At 45.8% G+C, this 20,280-nt stretch overlaps 1 long non-coding RNA gene across 1 annotated transcript in view; it reads left to right on the top strand.

Moving 5' to 3' along the window:
- Positions 1-1,360: 1,360 nt before the first annotated feature.
- Positions 1,361-20,280, top strand: part of LOC118214821 — a 39,724-nt gene continuing 20,804 nt past the window's right edge. Inside the window, exon 1 of the long non-coding RNA XR_004762690.1 lies at positions 1,361-1,582. This is a non-coding gene — a long non-coding RNA (uncharacterized LOC118214821). The remainder of the gene's footprint in view (positions 1,583-20,280) is intronic.

The raw sequence follows: 20,280 nt of genomic DNA, 5'->3' as shown, positions 1-20,280 counted from the left end.
TTAATGAAATTGCAGCACAACAGTACAAAATCCCAAATCCTCTTAGAGTGGAGATATGAGCTTCAGTTTCCAAGACCCACGGACAAAGCATTCCGCTTTCAATAACAAGCGCTGGTCTGGGCACTTTAGAGACAATGTCTAAGTAAGAAAACGTCAATATCACTGACATTGTGCACAAAATTTCACACCTGCGATCATGTCGTTCCATCCTTCAAAATATATAATTTTACTGCTTTCAGATTATTAATCTTTTATTGGGATAGAAAACTGGGAGTGTAACATCAATCCATTAGTGTTATTATTCCTGAAACAAACTGTTACTAACTGTGACTGTAATTTGTTCATTACAAGTTATACCCACTTAAAAAATAAATGAGTTGGAATGCATTTAACGGGTTGAGAATTTTGCCCTTCACCTTTAAACAGTCAAAATAAGGTAATAATATTGCACAAAACTGTTCTCAATATTGATATTAAAATGATACTACTATTTGCACAACATATACTGTTATTAGGTGTAACATAAATACCTAAAAACATCAATTGTAAAAAAAAATTATTATAATTATTATTATTATTATTATATTATTTATTATATGAATAATAAAAAATGGCAATAATAGTTGGTCTGTACATCGCTACACGCAGATTACTTTGACTTGTTAAACGCATAATGCCATTCTGGTTAAGCTGAAGTCGTTGACTTTGGGGACTTTGGACTGCTGTAGTCCATTAAAAATGTGACCAGAAGGACCCCGCAGAAGCTGAATCATCATCAGCTCCTGAACTCAATGATCTGAAACTGCCCTTAGTCGTTTCCCTGATCAAAACTGCGTCATCATGCAACTTTCCAATAGTTGAAGAAGCATTATTATTATTATTATTATTATTATTATTATTATTATTATTATTATTTACGAACAGTTGGAAGTCACACTTTTCGAGAATGTTTTGTAAAAAAAAAACGTGGCATTTTTTTAAGACCAGCTGGCAACGTAAAGGTCTTTATCCTCACACTTTGACAACGAACTGCAAGTGGACGCGATGTCCCTTTTCGCAGTCTCGTTGTGTACCGATCTCCTATCTCTCCCCTGTCCAGCTGCATGCTAAATTAGTATTAATAATCACATCATCTCCCTGCGATCGGCTCCTACTTGCATTTGTTTTTAAATACTCGTGTTCTGTTTCCATCCTACTGACAGCCATTAAATACTGAGTGACACGAGACCGGCGGCTTGTGGGGTGGGGGTGGATGGGGGAGAGAGAGTGTGTGTTCAGGCCAATGGTGTATGTGTGGTATTATGTGGGCTACGGCGCCGCCCAGTGGACATTGTAGATTTTCGTTGTCTATTATTATTGTTGTGTCGAAATGTTTTATTACAACGCCTCAGTCGGCGTATCTTTATACGAATTTTATTTATCCGCATATTGTTATCGCTATCACACTATGAAAAGTATTACAACCGTAATTGCGTTAACTTTCACCCCATATGTACGCGTTTTGGCATCCTCGGCGTCGATTAACTTGTACAAATGCATAGGCTATGTGTGTTTGTTCTTCCCAGTTTGGACTGCTTTTGAAGTAAGTAAACTCTTATCTCATTTGATGAACTGTGGTTTCAAGGTTTTGATATTCCCGAGGCTGCAACTAATGCGATAGTTCTTTTCAGACGGGAATTAAAATCGATATCCTCGTTATTGATGAAGGAGCCTGCTTATATAACGGTTTCGACCTATTAGAAAAGCATCAAACTTAATTCGAATGCCTAAGAATTTAGCTGTTGTTTTGCTCTTTATAAATAGTGTTTGCTTTCTTTAATTTTTATCATGGAGGGTTCAGTGTCTGGATATTCTATGTTGATCCATACTGGGTGAAGACTGCAAAGGCCGTAGGCCGTATCTGACCAGAAATATAAACAATAGAATGCATTCAGAAATCGGACTTGATGTACATACTGTACACAGTTTTTTAATTCATGGGTACATGTGATGAAACTGGCCTTGTGTATATTTGAGTGGTCAGTGTCTCATCGAGTCGTTTCTGCTCGTTTATGCTTGATCTTGTGGCGCACAATTTAGAAACCTGGCGTTGCCACGAGATGCGTTTGGAAAGCAAAATGGTGAGACTACAGCTGATCTCCGTAGGCTGTGTTATGTTTACGGACAACCATTCATTTGCAAACATTTGAATAAACGGTCGAATAGAATGAGCCTCCTTATGAGCGCGTGGAATCGCAGTGGCAGTGGTGCTTTGCTGTGTGTTGCGCATAGGTTGGGACCAGAGTGGAACAATGTTCTGACCTGTTTGCTATAATTAGCTCCGATTGATCGGTTAATAACAGATCATTGAGCACTCGTGCTGAGATCTGCCTGAGCCTTGCCTCCTGGTAGCCTTCAAGGTGGAATGGGAGGGCTGCCACTGGCCTGCTAACTGGTGCACGTGAGGCTGTGTTTCAGGAGGAAGCAACATCTCACATGCCAGGGGGCTTTCCCACTGCCCACCACGTTACCCCTGACCCCTGACCTCTGACTTCAAGGGCACATAACGTGTTCCCTCTATTCCAGAGGGTCAGCTGCCATTTATAGAATGCACTTTTAGTCATTGCATTCAATCGTCAACACTGTACACACGTGCACAGGGTTCCTGTGCCTTTCCAAGCAAGTGAGAAAACGTAAGATGCAATACTGTGGCCAGAGTGTGAGAATACCTCCACATTTATTATGACATCACATCATCAGAAAACATCCAGATCTTTGATAACCGGGCAGGGACATTTCACATAGATTAGGTGAAACTATTAGCAAAACGCCATTCCACCTGTTCATCAGCGGAATATTTATCATCTGGCAGTGTGGCAGAATGGTTAGGGGAACTATGCTTGTGACTCTGAGGTTGTAGGTTTGATGGTGTGTAAGCTTCTCTAAATAAGAGTTTATGCTAGATGCTTTTTATTATTATTATTATTATTATTATTATTATTATTATTATTATGCTGTCAGGGCACCACCATGTAGTGTCTAATGTAGCTGAGTGTGTTTGCGGCCCAAGCTGATTGGCGTCTGTTATCCAGGCAACAGCGGGACCCTTTCTCCCAGGCAGAGCAGCAGCATGTGTCATAGAGGGAGGGAGGGAAGGAGGGAGAGAGAGAAAGAGAGAGAGATGCTAACCAGGAAAGATGCTGCGTTTGAAAGGGACAACAGGAGCTTTAAATGTCGCATATGCGTTTTGAAGTGGCGCGAGCAGCAGAGGGCTGCAGAAGAGGAGAGCCCAGCAGCGGGGGGCCCAGGCCCTGGAGACGGGCGAGAGGGGCCCAGGCCCTGGAGACGGGTGAGAGGGGCAGTGGCCCTGGAGACGGGTGAGAGGGGCAGTGGCCCTGTAGACGAGCTCCTGGCCCACCAAAGCGCTGCGACTGTGACTGCATGTGTGTGAGTGTGTGTGTGTGCGTGTGTGAGTGTGAATGTGACTGCATGGGTGTGTGTGTGTGTGTGACTGTGACTGCATGGGTGTGTGTGTGTGTGTGTGAGAGAGTGTGAATGTGACTGCATGTGTGTGTGCACGTGTGTGTGAGTGTGTGTGTGAGTGTGAATGTGACTGCATGTGTGTGTGCGTGTGTGTGTGTGAATGTGACTGCATGTGTGTGTGCGTGTGTGTTTGACATTGTGAGAAGGGTGGTTAAAGACCGTGTACAGTAGCGCAGTGACTGTTTCAGTGGCCCTAAACACAGTTCCATGACCCCGCTGTTCCCATGAGCCTGTGGTGGCGCTCAAACGCAAGCCCCTCCCCTGTGATTCGCTGGCTTTCTCCAGACTCCCGGTCAGCCATTACAGCCGGCCATATCAGAACAGCCCCCGCCTTCAGGCAGAATGGAGTGACCGTTGGACAACAGGGGGAGGCGGGGTTTGGATGTAGGAGGGGGTGAAAACAAGACTGTCAATCAAAATATGGCCTGCAGTGGATTGTGCTTTGCCTGACAAATGGTGTTCTCATACAGAAAACACAAAAAACACACAATTATATATGTATGAATAATTATGTTTTATTTGCCTTTGGCTATGAATAATAATGATAATAATAATAGTAATAATAATAATAATTTGTATCATTATTATTATTATTATTTAAACAGGCATTTGTAGTGTCTTTTTAGACTTTGCTAATTTTCTTTAATAGAAAATAAAAGTAAAATATAAGCACAATAAATAAATGGCTGGTGGCCCCAGCATAGTCCAGGGAGGAGCCAGGGTTTTAGGCAGCAGGCTTTATTCCACGTTTTTCCTCAGGAGCGACTCAGTGTAGTTTGGGCTGGGAGCTGCGTCAGTTACACAGTCCTCTGGCACAGCAACGGCGCAGTAACTGCGCAGCACAGCTGGCAGGCTGCCGAACGGGAGACGCAGTGAACGACGACGTGTCTTTCCGAGGAGACGCGCGTCAGGATGGGGTGACGCGACAGACTCGTCGTTACAGTTGGGCCATTGAAAATGGGGGGAGAAAATGGGGGTAGAGAAAAACTGCTTCATGAAGATAATTGTTAGGAGGATCGGTTTTGGTGGTTGTCAGGAGTCAGAATTTCTGGTTCGGGATGAAATTTGCACATTTTATGTACCACATCACGGATGAGCATGCAAAAAAAGGTGGAATCAATTTCAGAAATGGTGCTTCAGTTTGTAGAAGGCATTAAAAAATTTGAAGATGAATGTGGAGGAGAATACGTGTAGTTTTTTTAATGACACACAATGCATATATTCCTGTGTGACCAGCAAGCGAAAGGCCCAAATAAGTTCTGTTTCTTATTTCCTAATTCATAACTTTTATGAGCAGCTGGGCATGGGTGGAAATGAAAATGTCCTGTTCTTTTTTTTGTGTGTGTCAGCTTGACCTTGGAAATGTCACTGGCGGAATAACATTTATTCCCTGGCTTTTTTTTTCAGCGATTACTGTCATTACGTTTTCCCCTTTTTCCAATAAATGGCACTGGAGACATTTTGCCATTCCGTAATTCCTATAAACATGTTATGTTCAGACAAAGACCATTTGTGGTGAATAAGAAGATAAGCACAGAGTGTAATAGCCAAGTAGCCAGCAGCAGATCCACGCACAGCTGTTGCTGTTTGGTGTTTATTTAGAAGTGCAGCTGAAAAACTGCCTCCAGATGCAAATGTCTCAAGATAAGCCCGCGGATGAGGTATGCCGATCTCAAAGCCAGAAGGGGACCGCAGTGTATTTAGGAAGGGGGGTTCCCAAGGGTCCAGTCCCAGGGAGAGCTGGTTACCCAGTGGAGTATCCACGGTGATACCGGCACCAGTCCCCATGGGGGGGAAGTCGCTCATCTCACAGGAAGTTTGGACCCGGGGGGGTCTTCTCCACCCCACCCACCATTCCCTGGCCTGAGGTTTTCTGGATCTCTCAGAGCAACTGTCAGCTGAGATCAGATAAACAGTAACCCCCCCACCACCACCACTGCACTGCTGGTCTTGCGTAACAATGGCGGGTTACACTTTGTTTGTGGGACTTTCCCTAAAATTATGTTTACGTTAGGACTAACACCAAAAGTTGCTTTTTTTAGTTGAAGAATATTTAGATTTCTACAGTCAGTAACTACTTTGGTTGTTACTTGTAACTTACAAGCCAAGCCAAGCCAAGATTCATAACATGAAACCCAAAGACATTGATTATTGTAGCATTGCTAGCAACAGTCAGTTAGCAGTAATTATCTATCCATGGGAAGTGACAGTGTGTTCATATGTGGAAATAACCTGTATGAATATCCCAGAGCGAACAAATATCAATAATAATTTTAAAATGCAATGCCTGCTAATGGAAACATTCAGAGTCATCGGTTTGTGACGTTTCAGGAGTAACGGCTCGCCTTGAGCCACAGACCCTGCGGCCACCTCCCCAGGTCAGGATCAGCCGCAGAACCGAAGGGGTCCTCAGAGGAGCTGCCTCCTCCAGCCACGTCACATCGCAGTGCTGATTTGATGGCCAGTTTATGGAACACAGACATTTAAATTTAGGGGAAATGGTGGCCCTGAAACCCTGGCTTCACCTATGGGCTTCCACCCAGTTAGACCCGGAGGGTCGCTTCAACCTCGGTCAGCAAAAAAGCCCCTCCCACTGAGGCAAAATGGAAGGGCCAGGCTGAACCCGTGGATGACAGGTCATCAAAGGTCTGTCTGTTGGGCTTAGCGGTTGCCCTTCCTGGACAGTGCTGAGCTGGTGTGATGGTGGTTAACGTTTATGAGGGGCAAGCTTATTCGTTCTATTTTGCATATAAGCAACAAAGTCAACTGTGTTATCCCCAGCACCGCCTCCAGAGCACTTAAAATTGCATCTCGATTCGATTTGATGAATTAATTTGTATTCTGTAACTAGTTTGGACTTCCAATAAGCTGCTAAAGAATCCAATCTATTTGCCATTAAGGCTGACCGCCTACTCTTCGTGAGGTCACAGGGGGCCTCAGGTGAGTTCACCCAGAATGCAGCAGTGCGGCTGCGGAGGTTAAGGAGGTGCTCTCCTGGCCCATAAGATGGCAATTCTCAAGGGGGGCACAGCCATCAGTGTTTAACCTGAATTTAGTCATCAGGTATCCAACTGGCATATTAAACCAAACTATGCTTGTGTCTCTGACTATATACAGTGTACGGTGTGTCCATGCACTTACACATATACATCACACACACACACAAACCAATCTATGCAAGTGTCCCAATCCTTGATTGTAAACACCTTTAACAAAAGGTGTAATCAGAGCAGTAATTTAGTCAGGAAAATGGCGGGCATTGTTGGGCTGAATGGCCTGTTCTCGTCATTATGTTATGTTATGTTATGTTACATGGAGTGTGTACAGACACACATACATACAGGAAAGAGAAAAAGCTAACAGTACTGCATGCATGCATACAGCACTGAGTCCTAGTATTTTATGACTGTGTTGATGAAAAGAGCCTCGTGGCATTGTACACCATATAATGTTGTGTGGGTCTACAGCTAAGCCTGTGTGTTCTTCATGGAAGTAGAGGTCTACATGGTAAACACGGAGCACAGTGCTTTCCTGTTGGACCTGGCTATAAAGCCCAAAAATCTCATTGTGCGCTTTAGCAGAACTCCGCAGATGTAAATAGGTGGAGAAAACGTCACTGCATGTTCTGAACTTCTGGCACATGTGCTGTGACAGCGTCATGTTTAGCATGAAGACACACTGTAATCGGCGGTAAAGATAATGGCGGTCCGGCTGGAGAGGCCCTGTGAGACAGCCTTAAATTACATCCTTAACCACAGAGACTTAAAATGTAAGCGAATGTGTGTGCATTACGAGCACTTGCATTATGGGTTATATGAGCAGCAGTGGCCGGCCTGGCTGCCAGTGGAAGCGGGCTGCCCTGCTGTGTCGATGGCTGTTTCCTGCCTCGCTCGCCGGAGGACGAGCCGGTCTGGTGATTGAAAGGGGAATAGCTTCCCTGTCGGCCCTCCTGATCCCACCTGAGGTGCCCCGCCCTCCTTCTCTGACAAAATGCCGCCTTGAACAGTGTGCTGCTTTCATTCAAATTTTAGGAGGACAAGTTGAACGCTTTCAGCAGCTAAAGTTGGTGGATGTCCTGCCCATAATCTGGATTTCAGAGAGGACCACACGCCTCCTTCTGTGGACACCACAGAATCTTTTTACCTGTAGATGTATTGGATAAACTGATCTGTAGATTGCTGAAACACCCGAGCTGGGCTCACGGATCCGACGGGCAGCCCCAACCTTTGGGCTCAGCATTACCGTGGCGACCGAAGCACTGGGAGAGAACATCCCATCCCTAAAAGCTAAGGTTAGGGGGCGAAATGCCACCCATTCCTAAAAGCTAAGGTTAGGGGGCGAGAAGCCGCCCGCTGTCCGAACGCGTTTGTCTGCGCGTGGCGGCGAACGACCTTTGCAATTCCGGCGCTTTTAAATGCGACGTCTTCCTCTGCGTCCCCGCCCCGTCGCCGTCTGTGCGGTTACCCAACCCGGGGTTTTGATTCGACCCCTTCGCCCTCTGACACGCCCCCGTCTCCCGGAACGGTAATTCTTCCGCTGCACCTTAATGCCGCCCTTTCTGCACTGCTGCTGGGGGGGGCGGGGGTTAGGGGGGGTACGGATGCACCGGTCGGGCCTGCTGAGGTCGAGGGCAAGGTGGCAATCAGAATCGCTCTAATTCAGAGGAGAGGACGTGCCTTTGGCTTCAAATGAAGCCTTCGGGTTTAGATATTTAGTGATGTAGCACAAGAAAAGGACAAAAGAATAATTTTTTTTAAACTTATAAAGCATTTACGAATGTTGACTCGGTCAGAGTGCATGCTGTATCAGTTTCAGCGAGCGAAGGCTATCGTTATGACCTTCGCTTTTTTATGATGCTCATTTATTTGTTACGTGACTGCTCATTGCAGTGGGCGAAGTGCTTCGCTAGGTGGTCCCTGTCAGTAAACCAAGGCAAGAGGTACACATCCTCCTGCAACCTGGCACCAGAATGCGCGCTCTGAATTAAATCTATTACCGCCGTTCACGTTTTTGGAATGCGGTTTGCGGGTTGTTAATGGAGGTTACGTGCGAGTCATAACGCCCTGCCAAATCCCAAATTAGCGTCATGTAGCTCTGTCGGGGAGTAAACGCTCGAACCTCGGGTCTGCCGGGTCGTTCGTGGGGGTCAGGGAGCCGCGTTCAGCCGATCCGGCCTCCCTTCTCTTCTGAAATATCTATGGTGTGTAGCACAGTGCATTATACCGGACGGGTTACACAACAAACACCCTACTCCCTACGCATGTCCCTACTCCCATCGATTTTGTGAGGTCCGCTCTGTACCTCCGCGTCGGAGCACGTTGTGTGCAAACACAGGGTTCCCTCCGGCCGGCCTGAACCCACAGAGGAGACCCAGAATCCGCCGTTTGCGCGCGGCGGAAATTTAAGGTCCCGAACGCGAGGGAGCGTCACATTCATTACTCAAAATGAACCTGCGAAATGACAAGAGTAAGAATCGATGTCAGGTGCGGCTCACTGCAGTGTGGGTAGGGAAAGGTCTTATCGTTCTTTGCTGGTATGGTTAGGCTGCACAGTGTCATTTCTATAGCCTGATGTGCACGTGGCCTGTGTATTCAGTTCTGTAAGTCATATATTTTTTGAAGATTATGAATTATCAATTGCACAATTATTTTTCAGCTATTTCAAATTATAACTGAATTTCATGATGGTTTTATTTTTGTTAATAATCAAAATTGTTGAAAAACGATGTAAAAACAAAAAAAGAGCTGATGATTTTAAACAAAAGGTGAATCACATCTGATTAATTGGCATAATTGTAGCGAACCCTGGGAAGTTGTTTTTTTATAGGGCTAGCAGATTTTGACATTGATCATTCTGACATGGTTAACTCGAAGGGGGGGTGGGACGGGCTGTCTTTTGGTCAGTTCCCCCTGGCGGGGGGGCGGGCAGTTGGAGCACTTTTGATGGAGAACGTGTTTACACTGTCTGTGACACAAAGGTCAAACAGTCAATAAATATTACTCAGAAAAGCCTCTGTTTGCACAATGAAGGCTTACAGCTCACCATGTGGGCCTCTGCTGGTGTCCACAAAGTGCCACTGGACCATGAAAGATATAGAATGTGACTTTAGACGCATAGGCTATACATTCTATGGGCCAGATTTAAGCACATAAAACACACAGAGCAGATTGCGGGCTGATGAGGGGATGTTTTTGCATTTGCAGTCTGTCTGAAATGAATGTTTTATTTATTAAGGCTACAGCTAATTATGCAATTGGCGAATGGCACAGCCTAGTATTTGTATTTTGCATATAAAGGGGAGCTTAAAATGTCCAACAAAACAACTCCTGGTTAGTGCATTGAGTACACAGTAAGATGTCCAGTGTTAAATCAACTCTTATAGAGTTGATTTAACACTGGCTATAGTTGACTCATGTAAACTCTGTAAGAGTTGATATAAAACTGAATATTGTACTGTGGATCTTCATTGGATGTGGAGAAATTGATCTTCTGGTGCCACGAAGAGTGTGAAGGACACCACAGAACAAAGTGCGTGTATTCCAGCTGTGGCGACAAATGCCAGTTGAATTAATCCAGATGTGAGAGTGTGTAATGTTGCAAAGAGCTTGACTATTGCCAGGATGGAATGGGAATGTTCTAGGTCATCTTTTATTTCTCCCAGAAGAGTAATTATTTCTATGGCTGGGTGTTTGTTTCAGAACGCAGGTGTTATGGATTCTTTTGTGTTTTTTTTTTTTTTTGGCAGTGCCTGAATTTCACCATTTTAGTGCTTTCCATGATTTTTGAGCACTCCTGTAGCTACGGTAACGTTGTCAGTGACAACAGGGGCACAAAGACTCGCAACGTGTAAAAAACCTCGCAACATGTACCAAATCTAACTTTAAAGAAATAAAAGCAAACACACAGTATCCATGCAATTATTTTAGTAATGCAATTTGAGCATGCTCTGTTTCTAACAATGTTTTGTCAAAGGTAAAAAGCATGTTGTTTCCTTGATGGAAAAACGTGATTTAATGCACCGGCCTATCTATGCATTTATTCGTATTTAGGCTACTAGCGGCGACTGCCCACTGATTTTTATGAAACATCAAGCACGAGACGCCTGATCCAAACAACAGCCTACGAGTCTAATAGCCTACATTGACAGACTGTTGCGCTTAATCACTTAATTCGGTCCATCAAGGAAAGAAAGGGCGTACGTTTTTTCGTTAATTTAACAAATGTTGTTATAAATAGCGCATGCTCAAATTGCATTACTAAAATAAAACAGTTGTTCGTTTTTATTTCTAAAAAGTTTGTTTTGGTACCATAATGGGGGAAGGAACGCTGGCATTAAACACTGTTGACAGGGGCTGTCAAACATTTAATTCCAAGAAGGTGGGGGGGTGTTATTTGACCTGTTCTGTACTGTTGAGGGGGGATCGTACCTGCCACTCTGTAGATCCACCCCTGGCCGAAGAGCATCTCTGAATGCACAATGCATTAAACCTTGAAGTGGACGGGCTACAGCAGCAGTAGACCACTCCAGGGTCCACTCCTGTCAGCTAAGAACAGGAAGATGAGGCTGCAGTGGGCATGTGATCACCAAAACAAACATTAAAAATGTCACCTGGTCTGATTAATCTCAATTTCTCTCAATTTCAATCGCTGCACGATTCCATTGATCCATCCTGCATTGAGTCAAAGGTTGCAGGCTGCTGGTGGTGGTTTAATGGGGTGGGGAATGTTTTCCTGGTACACATTAGGTCCCTTATACGTACCAAGAAAACATTACTGAGCATCATTTCAATGCCACAGCATACCTAAGCATTGTTGCTGAGCGTGTGCATCCCTTTATGGCCACAGTCTACCATTTTTTTGAATGGATTCTTCAAGCAGGATAATGTGCCTTGTCACAAAGAATGCATCAGGTGACTCCTCTGATCCAGAGAGATGTCCTAAAAAAAGCTGTTGTCCTCCGACTGACCTGACAAACACACACACACACACACACACACACACTGTCCTTGCAGCTTCACAGAAACCCCGTCAAAAGTGTGCAGAATGTGCTCGTTCTCGTCTCGCCACAGTGTGACACCAGGCAGCCATTAGCAGCCATCAGCGGGCCGGGCCACTTCACAGTCAGAGAGCATTTCGGTGTATGTGCCCACACCTCTCCCTCCCCTCAGAGTCTTCCACCCGACCACACTCAACCACACCCCCTCCTCTCTCCCTCTCTTTTTTCCCAGTGTTTTTTAAAAAAGACGTCATGTCTTGGCGTCGTGCACTTTGGCGCCACTCGGGTGCCAAACAGAGAGGATCGCTGCACACGGTTGGTGATGAGTGGCGTTCACGCAAGCCGCCCAGTGAATTGACCGTCTTCAATTTCTCGACCCGCGTCTCTGCGTGGGCAGACCTTCTGCTTTTTGCTAGCCTTTACGCATCGCCCTACGCTCGACTTGGCTCTCGCTCCATACGCCCATTTGGGTAGGAGCAGGTGGAGTGGGCACTGCCTTTGAGTTGGTTGGAAAAGCTGAAGACTTTCCCTGAGTTTTCCAGGCTCATTAAACTATGGGTCGGGACTGTGATGAGTCAAAAAGGGGACCCATGAAAATTTCAAATTTGTGTCCCGATATTAAAAACTTTAAGAATCAGTGGTTTGCAGTACTCTATCCAATCCTAGATTTAGGGAAGTAAAGCCTCTTATATGTTAAGGTCACTGCGTGTGAAAGCTTTCTTTGTCTGTTGATCAAAAGGCAGCAAGATTTCTTCGCAGTTAGCAGTTTTTTGTAATTAGTTTTCAAGATCTTTACATGAATCCTGAAGCAATATTCATAAAGGTACTCCTTTATAACATTGGGCATAATGCTAAGAGCTACGTAGCACACCAGTCTCATCTCATCATTTGCAGTAGCTTCATCCCCACCTGCTTCAAATGAACCAGTCAAGTAGCGAGCCAGCCTGCTAAGCCATCTCAGGGTCTGAGCGCAATTTGGTATATGCTGGGGGGGGGTGGAGGGATTGAAGGTTGGATTAATGTAACAAAAAAGAAATAAATGTTCTCAGTGATATCAACTGTCAAACTTCATGCCAGCTTAAAGAGTCCCTGCAGATCTGACAGGAGGCCCAGTTGTGCATGCTACGCTATGTAAAGCCAAATAATTAACATCTGCTTGAAAGACGAGAAGGAGAAGAGAGAATTTCACACCAGAGAGCGTATCCCTCCCACACACACACACACACACACATATACACACACGCACACTCAGGTCTGCGTTTACGGTAGGGACGCGCCCGACCGTACGGGGACCGGATTGGGAGGACCGGAGTCGTGCCGCCGGTAAACCTGTGGGATTCACGGTGAATGTCGGAGGGTCTCTCCCAGCCGACAGAGAGGGGGAGAGATACAGTCGGAGCGCCATGTTGAGGTGCCAGGATGGGCAGTGCTCCAGGGCTGAGGGATTTCTCTCCTACGCAAGACTGTCTTTACAGAGCTCCGTCAAGGATGCAAAAAATGTTTGAAAAAACCTAAGAAAAGGATCAGATATTAAACATAACCGACCGTACAACTCAGATTTACGCCTCAAGTTCTGTCAAGCTCTAGAAGAATGTTTGGTTTAATTTGTGTTCATGCTCTGTCTTTTTGTATTTCTACATGTACGCTTTGGCAATATTTACTAATGTTTTTCATGCCAATAAAGCATTTTGAATTTGAATTTGCTCCCACATGCAAAGCCTGGACCGTCTCAGGCACCGACCTGGGGTATGTCATTACTAGCCACACGTGGTACATGTGCTAAGAGCTGGTCGCCCTACGGACTGCAACACACTGTCTCACACTTTTATTCTACACGGGTGTGTTTCGTCAGTATGCAGTAAGTGATGCACGAATATACATATACACACATAAAAATTAATGCACGTGTGCATTATGATGTCTTCTTGGTCTTATTTAGTAGTATTGCACTACTCTGCGACATATTTGCTCAGTTAAATATACATACCATCATTTGGGTATATTTATAAAAAATTGTACTGTATCATATCACTTTGCGTTTTATTTATTTAGTGTTTTATTTTTTGCAGTTTATTTTAGTTTTTATATTTTAGTTCACAGAATAGCATGAGAATAGCATTTATTTTATGTTCTTAAATTTGGATATTTTAGAACCTATGTGTAATATGCCCCTACAGCCAAATGTGTAAGATGAATGTCTAGAAATTACGTAGTTTTGTGAATCTGTGAACCGTAGTACCCAAAATATTCATTTATTAGTAGGTGTACACATCTTCTGAGATACATAGAGTAGTTCTCCCTTTACCTTCCCTGTGAAATGATAAAAACGTGGGTTGTGAAAAGGCTCAAAATCAAACTCAATGCTACCACTGCGACATGAAGAACCCTGACTGACCCCGATGTCATCTGCGGCGGATAGCCATACATGGCACAGATAACAGATAGCACTGCGTAAGTGCTTCTTCCAGGGCTGCCTCTTTCATGCTCAATAGAATCAGAGCCATAACACCCCAATGATGTGGGATGGGAAGAGTGGGGGGCGGGGGGTGGGTGGGAGGAACCAGAGAAAGGGGCTTTTGTCCTACAGCCAGGCATGGCAGGACGAATCAGCAGGTCTCCGGGCGGAATGCGACCTGGCATGCAGGGTGAGGCCTGCACCTGGACGGAAGCCATCGGTGCTTCTGAGTTTGATTAATACACCTGCCTTTGGCACAGTGTGCCGGGGGTAGAAAGGGGTGTCGCTTAAAGGGACAGTTCACTTTCTGGGGTATTTTGATATTAGTATTTTTATGTCGTTTTGATGTGTCTTCATATAGTTGCATAATGGCTGGTTTGTGGTTTAAAGCAAGTAACCGAGTATTTTCAACTTTTGCTTTACGATGGTATGACCATCTACAGGCTTCCCCAAGGTAGGCTGGTTTTCTCTGTGGAGTTTACTGAATGCTAGCTAGCTTGTTACCCTTGGCCCCACCCTCTCTGCCGCCCACCGACCATGCTCCCAACAAACGGAAGTGGCAAGGGACTCATTTCATTTCCTGTGTCGCCCTTATCCCGTCTGTAGGTGCCGTGTGCAGGTACTCGCACTTACTCCCGAATTAATTTTCTTTTCCTGAAGAGCGCACAAGCTCTTACAGCTGTGATCTTTTATTACTTTTTGTTTTTGTAATGGCCCAGTCGGGAGAAACGGCTCACGCCAGATAACCGTATCGATATGGGATCGTTCGGTCCGTCTTCTGCATCCGTCTACCGCCATGATTTATGTTCCTCGGGCGCCGTTGCGGTAAACGCAGTCTTTAGGGTATTTAAAGCAAGCGCTGTGCCGTTAAAGAGAGACGCCGGTGAGTGCTGCAGTTCATCTTTGCTTCGTGACAGCGAGGCCTGTCCTCACACCTTACCGCATGAATTTTTAAAGGCGATTAATGTAATGAAAAGGGGAGGACGGTCATCCGAGTCCACAGCAGAGGAGCCGGAGCACTCTATACCGAGGAGGAAAGGAAACCCGTTATAGGACGCCACCTTTGCCTGTGCGAAGGGGGACAGGGTAGAGAGAAGTGGGTCTCTTATAAATCGAACCTCTGTGCTTTATTGTACAGTGCGAAACATTTTTGTTGGCATGCAGGTCATTGTACTGGAAATTGAACACTCATATTGTAAATACGTGGACTCACGGCAATTATATGTATTGTAGCATCTGAGTGGTGATAATGTGTCCATATCTGTCCATACATTGCAATATCTTGATAATAAATGTCATGTTCTATCCAAATAGTGGCCGCTGCTGATGGCCATGCAGGCACTGTTTTAAATCACTCTCACTTCAAAGACATTATATTACATTTGATTTGGCAGATGCTTTCATCCAAAGCGGTGTACGATAAGTGCGTAACGAAGGTCATTAGAACAACTAAAGAACAGAGGACAAATAAGGTGCGATTCTCATAAAGTATCAGTTATTTACAAGCCGTGAACATTAAGTCAGGTTCACACAGTAAAGCATTGACTAAGGGCCAGATTTACTAAGCGTTTTTTGACTATTTTCGGATGCAGATATGACGCATTCTGCCCCAGAAACGTGCGTCTTACGTATCAAAGACACGGGCGGGGCTGGGAGCGCAGTATGCGTGTGATCTACGTGAGTCACCAAACAGTACGGATTATGAATATGAATTATTAATAATTCATTATTGCAGCCAAGCAATAAAGGTTGGGTATTTGTCACAAAAAATATTGGCTAAAATTACAGAGCAGTTACAGCAAAGTTGTCAAAAATAGCAGACTACTGAACAAAAGAGTTAGAAACACAGTGTTTAAAGACATTAATATTTTAAATTAACCAACAGACCTCATGCACAGCAGTGTGAACTGATTGAAATAAAATGCACGACTGTAGCAACAGTAGCATGTGCTTGAAGTTTAAAAAAAATCAGTGGACAGTTGCTTCTAGTAGCCTAGTTACAAATAAATCCATTGATAGGCTGGTGCATTAAATTGCATTTGTCCGTCACAGCATGCGTTTTTTTTCATTCAACGAAACATTGTTAGAATCAGAGCATACAGAGCATGCTCAAATTGCATTACTAAAAAGCATAGGGCTATTGTGTGTTTGTTTTTATTTTTTCAAAGTTAGATTTGGTGCATGTTGTGAGGTTTCAGTCTTTGAGCCCCCGTTGTCACTGGAACGTTACGGTACTTACAGGTAATGGCCCTGCCAAAAAAAAGACAAAAATAATGGAATCTGTGACATCTGCGACTTCTGTGACGAACACACAGCCATATAAATAATTACTCTTCTGGGAGAAATAAAAAGCCATAGCTGGAATATCCACATTTCGTTCCACGCTGTCCATAGAGTGTATTACATACAATACATGGCACCAGAAGATGAGTCAATTATAATACACTGCTGCCCCTGCCGAGTCAAGAGATTTAGTGTAAATGAAGAACAGCAGAGGCCCCAGTACTGATCCCTGTGGGACTTCTGTAACAAGGGTATGAGGTGCAGTGAGAGACCCCTTCCGGATGATATGTTTTCCACCTACCAGAAGTTAGGAAGGAGCCCCTGCTAACATTTATCGTTTATTTTTCTGTGATAACCAGCACAGGCCCCTGGATGTGACGTCTATTTGGGGGGGGTGATCTTAGATGTCCTGGAAACTTTGAGATTGACCAACTGACTGGCTCCTTTCTTTCACCTCATCGCCTGGGAAAACAAAATAAAAAAAACAAAAATCTGAAAGCCGGGCCTGCCAGAATGAGAGATGGCCTAGCTGTGTTCGGTTATTAGGATTAATTGTGTCTCACTGGCATGCCAGGCTAGAGAGGGGGCAGAGACATCCAGAAACGACAACCAATCATATTAGCTTATTTCTTTCCCTCTATTTAGGCTTGCGGTGAAGAGCATTAAAAACAGTCTCGTCCAATCATACGCTGAAACTGAAATAATCTTTAAAAATCCATAAAATGAACTATCCCTCTAAGCAGAATTGCTTATTCCACAGCTTGGATGAATAGTGGATTTAGTAAAGAAGTGAATGCACACAACTTCCAATAAGAACACGTCACCATCATCATGCAAAATCCTCTGATGTTCATACATGTTGAAAGTTCCCATCCAGGTCTGTGTGTTGCAAATGCCTCCTACAGTAACTCAAGAATGAGTAAAGTTTGTTCGAAACACCCATGGGACTGCACCATAAATGTGGGGTTGGAAGCAAAGAGAAAAGTTTTTGTTCCCCATATATTTTTGGAGGTACAAGGCTTTTGCGCGACACCAGTGGCGTAACGCGACTATGACCCAGCGTGTTCGCATCGCACGTGCTGCAGAACCTCGTGAGCAGGAGTCAGAGCGCGTCCTCAAAGTCAAACAGACCTGGATGTGTCGGCGGAAGTTCCAGGGGAACCGAGAACAAAAGCGCCTCCGCAGCTGTCAGCGGCCTCACGCTTCATCCATCACCATTAGACGATGAGTGGGGAGCGGCCCTCCCAGCTCCTCCGCGCGGGTTACAACGCTCCGCGAACGGAGCGGCGAAGGTAACCCACGAAATTACACCGCCTTAGCGGCGGTTTCGGGTAACGGTTGGGTGATCCGCCGCTTCCTCTCAGCTCGGCTACAGCGAGCCGCGCGAGGCGATTAATCAGCTCGCGCTCGTGTACGTTCTTATAATCCCTCCGAACAGTTTTCAAAACTCGGTGATTGAACGTCTGTCATCCGGCGGCCTTGTTAATTCGGGACTTAATTGAGTGTGTTTCGGCGTGTTTGTCAAACGACTGTTTTCGTTAAAGTTATCCAATTCAAGGTTTTTGAAGGTTTGTATGGAAAATGGGGCAGGCTGCCTGAAGTGTGGTTGCCATTGTTTGACATCATGACCTCTCAGGATTGTACACAACCATACTGCCATGGGCATGTACCATAAACTTCAATTAATAAACTTAGCATGTGAGTGGCATTGGTTTCACATGTTTGGGCTCGTTAGATCTGGACCAATCGGATACTGTCTCTTGACATAATTTTCACTTTTCACCCGCTAGCCCCAGCTCTCCAGAGTGACAGGAAGTTCTGGGGACCCCCTTGATAGCAGGAAAGGGGTCTGATGAATCCAGGGGGGTTGAGGTGGGTTTGAACCAGTTTTCGCCTCAGGTAAATCTGACTCCCCAACATCAGGCTTACTGAACACTGCACAGTGGATAGAGTGGCCTCCTCCTGGGAGGAGTAGAGAAGAGGAGGGCTTCGGTTTGAAGTTATCACACACAGATGCGCTCCACAGTAGGTCCTGCTCATGTCTAATAATAGCCAGCAGTTCAAATGTCAATTAGTGCTTTCTTTTTCTCAGACATATTACAAACACATTTCTCACACCAGGTGGTAATGCTGTGTGTGTGTGATGCCTGGGGGGGGGGGGGGGGGGCAGTAGTTGGGAAGAATAGGTTTATTATTGAAAAGAGGGAGTGGCTTAGCTCACTATTCCTCCTGAGACAAAAATACTGCAAATATAAATGTTTCATTATTCTCATCACAGACTCAGCGAAGCCAGTCGTGAAACTGTGATGGTGACAAGATACAAACTAGCCAATTCGGTTTCGTTTGGATTCAAAGCTGAGGACAAACGTCCGCAGAATCCAGGCCTGTGTTCGAGTTCCCGCTTACCGCTTCTCCTGTTTGCTCCGTCACGCGTCGTGGAGCTGAGGGGTGCGTGTGCGTGGGGGGGGGGGGGGGGGGGGGGGGGGGGTAGGTAGAGATGGGCGGACCGCGTGCGAGGACAGATGGAGGGAAAGAGGGGACAGAGCCGCCGCAAAACAAAGTTTAACTGGAACAAAACGGACGGGCGGCAGGGCGAGCCTGCCCTTTGTTTCGCCCGGAAGGTGATCGTCAGCATCTGGAGATGATGGAGCGCGTGATTAAAATTACCAGAGGGAATGATTAATATCTCTTTAAAGCACCTACTTCCAGCGTATCAATCATCTCATTTAGCGCGGGAAAGTTAATTGTGAGGGGGGAGGGTCGGCGCCGCGACCCCGCGGGAGGGAGGCCCTCCCCTCGCCGTGTTTACGCCCGTCTCCGCGCACTCGTTCATCCCCCGGCTCTGCCTTTTTACCGCTAACTTTTAAAGAGTTCTCCGGCACTTTCCTTAAAGAGTTCTCCGGCACTTTCCTTAAAGAGTTCTCCCGCACTTTCCTTAAAGAGTTCTCCGGCACTTTCCTTAAAGAGTTCTCCGGCACTTTCCTTAAAGAGTTCTCCGGCACGTTCCTTAAAGAGTTCTCCGGCACTTTCCTTAAAGAGTTCTCCGGTGCTTTCCTTAAAGAGTTCTCCGGCACTTTCCTTAAAGAGTTCTCCGGCACTTTCCTTAAAGAGTTCTCCGGCACTTTCCTTAAAGAGTTCTCCGGCACGTTCCTTAAAGAGTTCTCCGGCACGTTCCTTAAAGAGTTCTCCGGCGCTTTCCTTCTCGGTGCGTCGGGCCGGTGAGACGTAGGAGCGTTAGCGTTAGCGGTGGTTTAGCAGGCCGAGACGCGCGCAGTCACAGCGTTCAGCTTACGCTTCTGCTTTATTTTTCCATTTTAGCTTTGAGATTGCTCCTGTCGTGCCTGTTAGTAGCGTGAGGTGATCTGATGCGGATTTAAACGGTCGGAAAGATCGCTGGCGTGTTTTATTAATGTTGTGTAAGCTCCGTCAACTCTGCCGCTGTAGGAGTTAATTAGCCCTTTTTTTGTACAGCATTTCCTTGTGTCTGTGCCAGTGAAGACATCAGCGCTCAAAAGTGCAGCAGACAGATTTGCTGAATGGGGATCCTGATTTTGGTGCACCCAAATGTTAAACCCCAGACTTTTTGCCTGTGTGTTCGTGCATGTCTGCACGTGTGCGTGCTCACTCGTGTCTGTGTGTCTGTGTGTGTGTGTGTGTGTGTGTGTCTGTGTGTGTGTGTGTGTGTGTGGTGAACAGAGAGCGAGAGACACACATGGAGATTATTTAAACAGCAGCCTCTGCATCGGGGGTGGCCCAGCACTCGCCCTGCCCCCCCCCCCCCCTTTCCCCGGCTGCCCGTGTGTCCTACCCCCTGCCCCCCCCTCGCCCCGCCCCGTGCGCCCGCGCCGTCCGAAGCAGCTGCTTCCTCTTCATCTTGCGCCGCGTGGCGGAGCGGGAGCATTAATCATGTTTTTCGAGGGGGACGCGCCGCTATTTGTCTCCCTGACACGGGCGGCGTTCGCGGGCCCCGACGCCGGGCACAGCCCATTGAGTAGCGTGATTACACATTACCCCGCTCCGCTGC

This window comes from Anguilla anguilla, chromosome 16 (assembly GCF_013347855.1).
Source record: "Anguilla anguilla isolate fAngAng1 chromosome 16, fAngAng1.pri, whole genome shotgun sequence".
Classification (NCBI taxonomy): domain Eukaryota; kingdom Metazoa; phylum Chordata; class Actinopteri; order Anguilliformes; family Anguillidae; genus Anguilla; species Anguilla anguilla.
The sequence above is the reverse complement of the archived record's forward strand: the minus strand, read 5'-3'. Positions and strand labels throughout refer to the sequence as shown.